Here is a 10733-nt window from a genome sequence, read left to right as displayed (position 1 = left end):
GAAAATTCCCTTAAAGTTGTGTAAAGTTTAAATGTGAGTTTCCTTGCATCTGATTCCTTTACCTTGGTATTCAATGCAGCAAATGCGAGAACACAGCCCACCACAAGACCTTAATCTCCCTGGAAAGGGCTATAGGATCCCCTGGCTTAATTACTTTTCCCAAAGTCGTGAAACTAGTTCTTGGCAAAAGAGGGAATAGACATCAGCTCTTTTGCTGTTAGGACCAAAATTCTTTTTCCTCAGCAGGAGATCAAATAATTCCATTTCTTTAAGTCTTTTGGATAGACTTCTGGGTAGACAGTTCGTCTGAGAGGCCAACTCTTCCTTACCAGGTGGGGGCTGGGTGTCCCTAAGAGGGGCACACTGCTCTGTAAGTGTGGCAGCCTTGCTTGCTGGTTGTCCCAGGCATTCCTGGGCAAATGGACAGCTGTGCAGGATTAAGGTGTCTATAATGGGGACTCTCTGGGGGCCATCTTTGGCTGCAAGGATAACTGCAGGTGTGCTTTGCCTTACGTGGCAGATCAGCTAGGAAGAGCCTTCTCCGAGTGGAAAGAAAAGTCCCTTGTGGGTTTCAGGGAGATTGGGGAAGGCAACCTAAGAACCTGGGGAACAAACTGGGAGTTTTATGAAACTGAGGAGCCTGACAATCGGCTTCCCATTCTTTGCTGTCCTCAGTCCATCTTCAGGCTGCAGAAGAAAGAGGATTCTGGTTTCCTAAAGTTCTAATCGGTTAAACTGACATCAGAGTGAGGGAGTAATCCATCAGTGGAGCAGTACAGGATAAATAAGAATTCAATACAATTCTGGGATGCTACATTGTCACGGACCCTTGAGCCCACACTTTGCAGGCTCTAGATGTTGCCAGAAGAGTTAATTAGTCCAAACCGGGGCTGCTAGTTGCCTTCGCTGTCTTCAATTTATAGCATTACCATTTTTTAAAAAAATAAGCTAATTATGATACACCTGGGAATCATGGCTTAAGCCAATGCAATTTTCTCTTGGGGAGTTATTTTCTGATGCACCAAAATTAATAACAAAGAAAAGAAAAAAATGTCAGAGAAAAGGTAATAATTAGATTCAGGAAAAAAAAAAAGAAGACAACCATTTCCACTCTACAGATTAGCAGGACAAACCTGGTTGGACTGGACTTGAGTGCTGTGTGCTTCTGTTCAGAGGAGGAGAGGCTTGCTTCCCAGCTGGGTTGCAGAGTCTGCTGTGCTCTGACACAGCAGTGCTACCTGGGAAACTGGAAGTGCCCTGTTTGTTTTTACAGGTCGACCGAAGATGTTCGAAAGTTGTTAAAGATCCTAAGTGCACAAAGCAGCTTGTCATTCATAGGAAGAAAATAATTAGACACAGCAACTGCTGACCTGGCATCTGCTCTAGAGGTCTGTTGGGCAAAGGTGCCAACAATATTTTCTGTCTTAAAGAAAATCTGTCTCTCTCACCCCGCTCCTCCCCTCATCCCTGCCCCTTGATTTCAGATCATCCCCAAACCAGTTCTGTTTAAGCTCAGGGAATCTTTGTATTCATCCAGACACTAGAAGTAGTTGCTTTTTAAAATAGGCTTCGTAAAGGAAAGCAATGTCCCAAGGGAGCTTGATACTGGTAGTTTCTACATTGCCTTACTAGATAGGGCTCTTCAGATTAATGCTCCAGGCACGCTGGAAACAGGTGGTCCACTGGTCGAGTCTTCCTCTTCCTTGCAGAGGTCCCATTGCTCTCTGTCTGGTCAATCCAGGCACCTAGCGATGCACGAGAACAGAGAGACCACGGCTGTCCCTTTCACAGAAGCAGACCGCTACCTCCTTTTCTGCTGTGAAGTGGCTGGTGAGTTCGCATCACATGATTAATCACTGTGCCACCAGGGTTCCTTTCCAAGGATAAGATCTAGGCTTAATTCTCAGCCAATGCACCTTAGGGGCAGTCACCACCCATCTGTCATCAGAGGCAGCAATGTTGCTATAGACCTGAACAGGCCCCAGTGGAACTCCTAGATTGAGAGGGACTACCCTGTTTCCCCGAAATAAGACAGTGCCATATATTAAGTTTTGCTCCCAAAGACGTGCTAGGTCTTATTTTCAGGGGATATCTTATTTTTCCACAAAGAAGAATACGCTACACATTTATTGTTTATTGTTTTATTAAAAGAGATCTCACCCTTCCTGTCTGCTTCAGCTCTGCTGCGGCCAACATTGAGCTGCGCAGTGTCACCCGCCGCTATGGTCCAAAATCCAGACTTAAGGTAGCTTGGGGGGATGCCTTATATTTCAGCAAGAAGCAAAACTGTAAGTAGGTCTTATTTTCAGGGATATCTTACTTTCAGGGAAACACGGTAGGAAGAATAACCTTGTATCTGCATCTGAATATTAGCCACGGAAAGTCCTGTGGATCACAGCTGTTTCATGATGTGGATCACATCTCCATGCATGATGGAGACAGTGCAGGACCTGCAGCATTTCTTTCTAGTATCCTCAGAGTTGGACTCGATGTCACTAACATCCACAAACGAGGATTCCCCAGTGCACGGCCAGGATAATGTAACTGCCAAATTTCTGAATACACTGAAATCTACCTCCAAATTTAAAGATCTGTTTTCTTTCCGCAGTTGAACTAGGCTTGAGGGAAATTGAGGAACACTTTGAAACCTCCTGTGTTAGTCTGGGTGGACTAGAGAAACCAATCCATTGACACACCTGTGTGTATGAGAAAGAGATTTATATACAAGGGTGATTGAACATTGAGAAAACAGCCCAGCCCAGTCCAGTCCAAGGCCATAAGTCTGATATTAGCCCATATGTCCGATACCAATCTATAAAGTCCCTTCAGACTCATGAAACACATGCAATGAAGCCAAACGCAGGATGATCACAAGTCAGTGGGTAGAAAGTCTTTGGGTGCAGTGGTGTTGTAAGCATCTCAGCGCTGGCAGGGGTCTCTCTGTGGCTTCTCCGGCTTCTGAGGTCTGGTTGCATCCATGTGGTTTGTCTTCTGCAGTGTCTCCCAGGAAGTGGCAGAGAGAGGTGTACTCTGCCTCCAAGGAGGAAGTACCAGATTTCTCAGAATTCTTGGGGGAAGGCCATGCCCACAGAAGTCTCATTGGCTATCTCCAGATTGACAGCCTAGACTCCACCCCTTCACTCTTAATCTTTAAATTGATACTAGATTAGGTGACTACCACACCTCAGTCTATACTGATGCTAAAGCTGATTCCCAATTGTATTCTCTTGAGGATAAAAACACTTTTTCAAGGTCTTGTAAGAGTTAGGGTCTGAAGACATTTGGAAGGAACACTACTCTTTCCCTACCATCTTCAGAAAACTAAGAAAAACAGGCCCCAGTGCCGAATCTGTGGAGAAATAGAAGATGGGGGATGATGAACATAGCTCATGGTTAGGGCTTGGGAGTGACCGAGCGGCAATCAGAACAGTTGCTGGAAGCAGTCTCTTTGCTTTCTTTCAGTTTCATGGTCTGCCCACTACCCACGAGGTGCCATGAGGCCTCCGTGTATTCGGTATTAGTCAGGGGAGAAACTTGGGCAGTGCCAGACAATGCTGTACTGTTGAAAAGATTTGCCTTGGGTCAGCACAGTGGCTTGCATGTAGTTGACTTTCCCCCAGGGAACATTCAGGGCAGCCAGGGTGTATTTATCAGCTCTATCTTTTTCTCTCCTGCCTGCCCCACCCTAGAATAAGGGCATGCGGTTGCTCTTTGGCTCCAGGAAAGCCTGGGTCCAGGGACCACCCAGACTGCTCGCCTGTGACCGCTGGAGAGGCCCAGCAGCGGGAGCAGTAGCAGGAAGAATTGGGATTGGCTTTGAAGCTCAGGGAGGTGAGGATTTGGGCTATTTCAGGTTTTTGCCTGAGGGAATTCACACTTGTGGTTGTGTAGCCCCCCTCCCCCCATGATGTTTGTATACAGGGAAGTCAGACAGAACAAGAAAAATCACAGATCACAAAATTAATCTGTATTGAGGATTGGAGGCAGTCATAATTTTTATGAATTCATAGTTTTGTATCATATGAAGGTGACATACTCAGTCAGATGTCTCAGGAAACGTGGGCCAATCCTTACATGTTGCAACAATTGGAAGAAAAGACCCCAACCTCCCAAACCCCAAAGGCAATCTTAATTTGTCAGATTTTGAGACACTGGAGGCCACCTGGCGAACCTGCAGAGAACAGAATTTGCACACAGTGGAGGCCTCCTCACCTGTTACCAACTCCATGACCTTGAGAAAGCTCTAATCTCCCTGCCTCAACTCCCTTATCTGTAAATTGGGACTCACACTACCTAGTGCTATTGTGAGGATTAAATGGCGCATTTCGTGTGAAATCCTAAGCCTAGTGACTGGCTCATAGAAGCAACTGAAAAAAGCTGGTTCTTATTACTCATTAGGTCGAGTCTTTCGTGAGAGTGGTTCTTCCTCTGTGGAAGTCACCCAAGTCCAGGCAAGCTTGAGTCCGACCAGAGGGTTTTGGTTTGGCTCTATTATCCAAGAGATGAGCCAAGCCGTCAAAAAGGATTGAACACATATTGGAAGGAAAACTATATTAAGTGATGAGGTGGGTGTGACGGAGACCATAAAGAATCAATGCCACAATATTATTATTGGCTTGGCGCTTCCTCATTTATAAACATTGAGCCTGGTTTGAGTGGTTCAACTTCAGCCCCATTGACAGTTTCTTCGTTCTACTTTTAAAATCGTGGGCCGATTAGGGCACAGCTTTCTATGTCCTGTACTGTTTTTGTCACCCTGCTGTTTTGTCACTCTACCTCTTTGACCTATTGTGTGAAGCATCTCCAGGGTTTTGGTGTGATAAGCATTGGGTTTTTCAGATCAAATATCGTTTGAAACGGAATTAGAAAACAAATAATGAAAAGGCTTGACTACATTGCATCAGGAATTCTGAGAATGCAAGCTTTGTCCTTGTTCTTTGCTCTGTTCCTAGGATCTGTGCCGCCCAAGGTTAACGGTGACTTTCAGCCAAGCCGTCCTCCGTTTTCATTTGGGTTCTAAGAGAATACATCATATTCAGAGGGCAGAGGTTGTGATACATCCCTGGGGCTGAAGTATTAACTTTGTGTTATCTTAAGTGTGACCCATGAATGTCGTCTTTGAGCCAATGTGTCGGAGCGAGTCAGGAAAAGGAGGTGGACAATGATTCTGACCTGGCATGGAAGTGATGCGGCATCTCTGGTCAAGGGAGTAAATCCACCCAGCTGGAGGGGAACAAGAACATGGAGACTCAGCACCACACTGAGCAATTTAGAAAAATATGTTCAAATGATGCTCTGGAATGTTTACTTCTCTTTGTAATTTCTTTAATCAAATTGATTTCTTTTTATCACTTAACATTTGCTACCCATAGGTTTTAAGCCTTCTGTAAGGAGGGGAGACTACACGTGCATCTCTGTTATACCCCAATGAGTCCTTGGACTTTGCAGAGCTCTGTAAGATATTACTGGATAAAACAACTTTTAACTGATCACAAAGACGTGCTCTCTGAATTTCTGTGGGAGTCAGATGCTCTTGATGTATAAAATGTATGCTCTACATCTTTCCAAACCTCCCAACTTACTGCCATCGAGTTGATCTGATGAGATGCTGACTCAGAGCTACATCATAGGACAGAGTAGAACTACCCCTGTGGATTTCTGAGATTGTCACTCTTTCCCCAGAAGTAGAAAGTCCTGTCTTTCTCCGGAGGCAGGGCTCTTGGTTTTGAATGGCTGACCTTGAGGTTAGCAGCCCAACACATAACCACTGTGCCACCAAAGCTTCTAAAACATGTTCGGTGTTCAATGTATTTTAATTTCTTCTCCTCATGCTTCTCAACATGTTGTAAAGTCATTCTTTACTAACAAAACCACCTCATGATCTAACCATCCCTTTCCTTCTGTAAGCCTCCTCAAATTCTCAAAGTCTTTAATTTGTTTTTATAGAGGTGATTTAACATATCAAATAACTTGAACCTCTCAGGCCAAATAATGTATGTGTCTCGATTCCATTTAGAAAAGATGCTAGCATCATGTCTCCTTGCTGCCGAAGCATTGACTTCAAGCTGCTCCGTAGTCTTTCTCATGAAGGGGTGAGTCTGGCCTCATCTGCCAGCCCTCCACTGGGATTCCTGACAGAGGAATTTTAGTATGCCCACTTTCAATTGGATAGCATGAAACTCTTGCCGAGAACATGGCAGTGGCTACTGCTCATGCTCCAGAATTGCTGTGTGGTCAGGTTAGAGCTCTTTTGCTTAATACCCACTGGGCCCTACTTTCTTGTGGGTTTGTCTGTGAAGCCAAGCAGACTGTGTGTCAAGGAGAGGCCCTGTGCTCCTTCTGCAGGAAAATCCCTGCCACATCAATCGAGGGGTAAATTGTCTCCTTTCCGTGTGCACATGCACTTGTGTCAGAGTGAAACAATTGTGTTCTGGAGGGTGTGTTCCCAACTGCCAAATACTCACAAGTTAAAAGTCAAGCATCATTGGATGTGTATTGTGTATTGTAACCAGTTAGTTGAAATAATTTATTCCTTTGAAAAGATTGCATACTTTGGCTGGGTACTTATGGTCTAAGTTAGGAATAAACAATTCCATTAAATGTAATCATTCCTTCTGGGGCATGCAGAATCATTTCAGCAGGAATTGTAAGTGATGTGGTTCATAAGGTCCTCTGGATGGTACAGGATTGTTAGGGTGTTAACTGAAAGGATGGGTGTTGAGATAGTTTATTGTGCCAGCCTGGCTGATAAACGCAGGTGGGATTGACTGAGGGGCGGAGAGATGGATGACTTGGTGAGCCTTGCCTTTCTTGTCTCTCACTCTGTGATCATCAGACCAGTGTGTGGCTGCCTTGCTTGTTCTGTGCCTCAATTTAAAGGCTACACTGCCTGTGGGACGCTTAGCCTGTGGACTGTGTTGCTGTAAGTTGAGGTCCCTTTAAGACTTCTCTGGAGCTGGGGACTGGTGGTTGGTGACCTGCCTTGTGATTGGCTGCTGTGCTGACATAGCCTAGCTCTCTCTACAAATAGAGGAAGATCTAGCATCAGACAGAGACTTGAAGGACTGCTAGTCTCTCAACTTTCTCTCAGGGACGTGAGTTGCACTAAGCCATTTATAGTGCTTTCTAATTTAACTGTTTATTTCTTGTATTGTATATTTATCTGTATATGATTTAACAGTTCATTTCTTGTTATATATCTAATTATCTTTATAAATAAATATATTATCAGGAATTTGGTTTTATCTCTCTAGAGAACCCTGTCTAACACAGGTGTCTTATTTCACTCAGAGGTACCTCAAAAAAATGGTCTGGCACTCTGCTTCAGAAAAGTCGGCCACTGAAAACCCTGCCCTGATGCAGACAATGCCAACCTGAGTCTGAATCGACTACATGGAAACTGCTTCAAAGTGGAAAGTGCCTCACAGCTGCTGAAGTTAGTGTGCTCTCAGCAATGAGAAAAGTCCTAATCGGTCAGCAAGGCCTCATCTATGTGCTGAAGACTGATCATGGTAAATAGATACTGATTCCAATTTCAACTGAGAGGTCATGTTAAATATAAGTTTAATACCAGAGCGCAGGTTAAAGACTGAGAGAATTAGACATAATAATGATGATAGAAGGTTACACTATGCAGAATAACTAGTTAAAAATTTAGCAGTTTAATTCCACCAAGCGCATCAATCATTGATATGCAAACATAATCACCTCCTGGCTGAATATGAAAAGTTCTAGTTATGGAATCAAAGTATCATTTGTCAAGAGTGAAAGGTGTCCTGTAGTCAAGAATTCAGTTAATTTTCTTGGACCTGGTGACCAAGCCGGAGGGACTATGACGATTACAAAGAGAAAGGCGTAACCAGCAGGTTAATATTAATATTCTTAATATGTGTGTTTGATGGAAAAGGGAGCCTTTCAGAAGTAGGCATTTGACATACATCACCATAGTTCACTGAATTCAGAACTGAAGGCATGATGACCATAATATGTGTTATTGTTAGGAACTGAGTTCATTCCGACTCATACAACCCACGTGACAGAGCAGAGCAGCCTCATCGGATGTCTTGGGCTACAGTCTTCATGGGAGCAGATCACTAGGCCTGTTTTTCCCTGGAAGCTGTTGGGTCGGTTTGAACTGCCTGCTTTTCAGGTAGCAGCCAAACTTGTAACCATTGTGCCACAAGGGCTCCTTCTGTGGTGTCTAGAAGTAGATTTTATGTGTCACAGTATTTATATCCCAGTGTACTTACGCACCCCTAGGGACAAGTGCCTGATGTTTTCATCTAAGCTCAACTGTGAGGCGATGGAAACCATTACCTTCAATTTTGTCTTCATTGACTTCCTCAAATTTGCACAGCTTGTGAAAGGGAAGATTAGGATTCCAAGATAAGGCTTTCTGATTCTATCACTTTCTTTTTTTCCCCCCCGCCAAACTCCTAGCCAGGAATTCCACTTCCTTGAGAGAAAACCTGGACATAGAAAAGACCAAAGTAAGGATACGTGCAGTTGGAGTGAGTCTGTATGAGAGTCTTAGAACTGCTCTGTCGGCATCTTTGGGAAGTCTAGAGAACAGCTGTGTAAGACTGCATCATTTATTTGACTGTTTCTCAGACTGTGGTGACTTGGTTATTGCTGCAACACTAGAATCTATGCCACCAGCATTTCAAAGAGCAGTAGGGTCACCCATCACAGACCAGTTTCAGCTGAGCTTCCAAACTGAGAACCAAGTAGGAAAAAAGAATTGGCTGTTTACTTCTCAGGGCTTAGTCCAGCTGTTCTCCACCCGTGGGTCAAGACCCATTTGGGGGTCAAACGACCATTTCACAGTGATCGCTCAATTCATAACAGTAGCAACCTTACAGTTATGAAGGAGCAACAAAAATAATGTTATGGTTTGGGGGCCACCACAACATGAGGAGCTGAAGGAAAGGGTAGCGGCACGGGGAAGGTTGAGAACTGCTGGCTTAGTCACCCAAAACCTTTTGAATAGCAATAGAGCATTGCCTCAGAGAGACTGGGGATAAGCCACTCATTTTGTAAGGCCCTAAAAATATGACTGGGGAATAAGAGCCTCCTCAAAGTTGAGGTGACTGTTTGGACCAGGGAGTCTAGAGCAACAAATCCAGTGACACTCATCTATGTATTAGAAATAACTGTATTTAATAAGCAACTTTACATCAAGATAGCACCCCAACCCAATCAAACTCAAGTACATAAGTCCAATGCTGGCCCATAAGTCTCTCTTCAGACCCGCATAGCCAGCCACATGCCATGGTGCAGAATGATGAACCAGGAAGCAAAAACCTCACAGTCAGTGGGTATACAGTGACGCAGATCTAAGGTTGGTGGTTAGATGATAGGGCACCAGCAGCTCTCAGGGTTGGGTGGCCTGGGTAGGCCGGAAGGAAGGTGGAGGGGCTGACAGAGGCAGTTCCCAGAGTCCCTCACTATCATACAACCCCCCAAAGAGGTGTCATTAAGCTACCACTTGGTTGACAGCTTTGGCTCCCCCCCTAGCCAGAAGTGTCCTGCTGATATATTATCCAACTACCACAGCCACCTTAGTGACATGACCAGACCAAAGCTTTCAGAACTTCCGTTTGGTGTTGATAGGCCTAGACTCAAAATGAGGCGCAGCAGCTGCAAACACTGATTGAGATTTAGAATTTGGAATGTATGACTCTAGGAACATTGGAAGTCTTCCAAAATAAAGTGGAATGCATAATGATGGGTATTGTAGGCATTAGTGAACTGAAATAGTCTGGCGTTGGTCATTTTGAATCAGACGTTCATATGGTTTACTATGCCCAAAATGACAAATTCAAGAGAGATGGCATTGCGTTCATTTTCAAAAGGAGGGTTTTTAAGATCTATTTTGAAGTACACTTCTGTCTGTGGTAAGATAACATCTATAGTCATACATGGAAGTCCAGTTAATATAATAATTATTAAAATTTACACATTAATCAATATAGCCAGTGATTAGTTAATTGAAAAAAATCACCAATGATTTTTGAAATCATTTGAAATCAACCAAACCTTCAATCATGATGTATTGATAATTACTGGTGATTAGGATACAAAAGTTGGAAACAAAGATGAAGGCTCAGTCACTGGGAAATATTTCTTTGATGATAGAAATGAAGCTGGAGATCACATGTTAGAATTTTTCATGACCAACTACATCTTCATTACAATGCCCTTTTGCTTTCAACAATATAAATGGCCATGTATCTGTGGACTTCACCAGAGCATGAGAATCAAATTGACTACATCTTGGAGAAGAGACTTAGAGAAGCTCAATCACATCAGCCAAAACAAAGTCTGGGCAGACCGTGGAACAGACCGTCAATTCCTCATAAGCAAGTTGTGGTTGAGCAGAAAAATATTAAAACACATCCATGAGAGCTCACATAAACTCTTGTATATATCCCACTTGAGTTTAGAAATCATCGTAAGATGATGCATTGAACAGTGACTACCAAAAAGGGGATGAATTATGGGATATCAATAACATAATTCATGAAGAAAGCCAAAGGTCATTAAAAGGCATCTTCTCCCATCTCATATGCCTTTAAGGCCTACAGAGGGCTGGGGGCAAGAAAAATGAAGGCAATGGGGGCTCAGGACATTATCCAACTCAAGGGGAGAGCATTGTTTATATCTCCGCAGGAAAGGGAGAGCAGGAGTGGACCTCTGGCATGCCATTCCACAAGGGTGATGTCCTGCTCAGA

The sequence above is a fragment of the Echinops telfairi genome, unplaced genomic scaffold (genome assembly GCF_000313985.2).
Source record: "Echinops telfairi isolate 266 unplaced genomic scaffold, ASM31398v2 ScPeMD7_7469;HRSCAF=8507_1, whole genome shotgun sequence".
Lineage (NCBI taxonomy): Eukaryota > Metazoa > Chordata > Mammalia > Afrosoricida > Tenrecidae > Echinops > Echinops telfairi.
Note: the sequence above shows the minus strand (reverse complement) of the source record.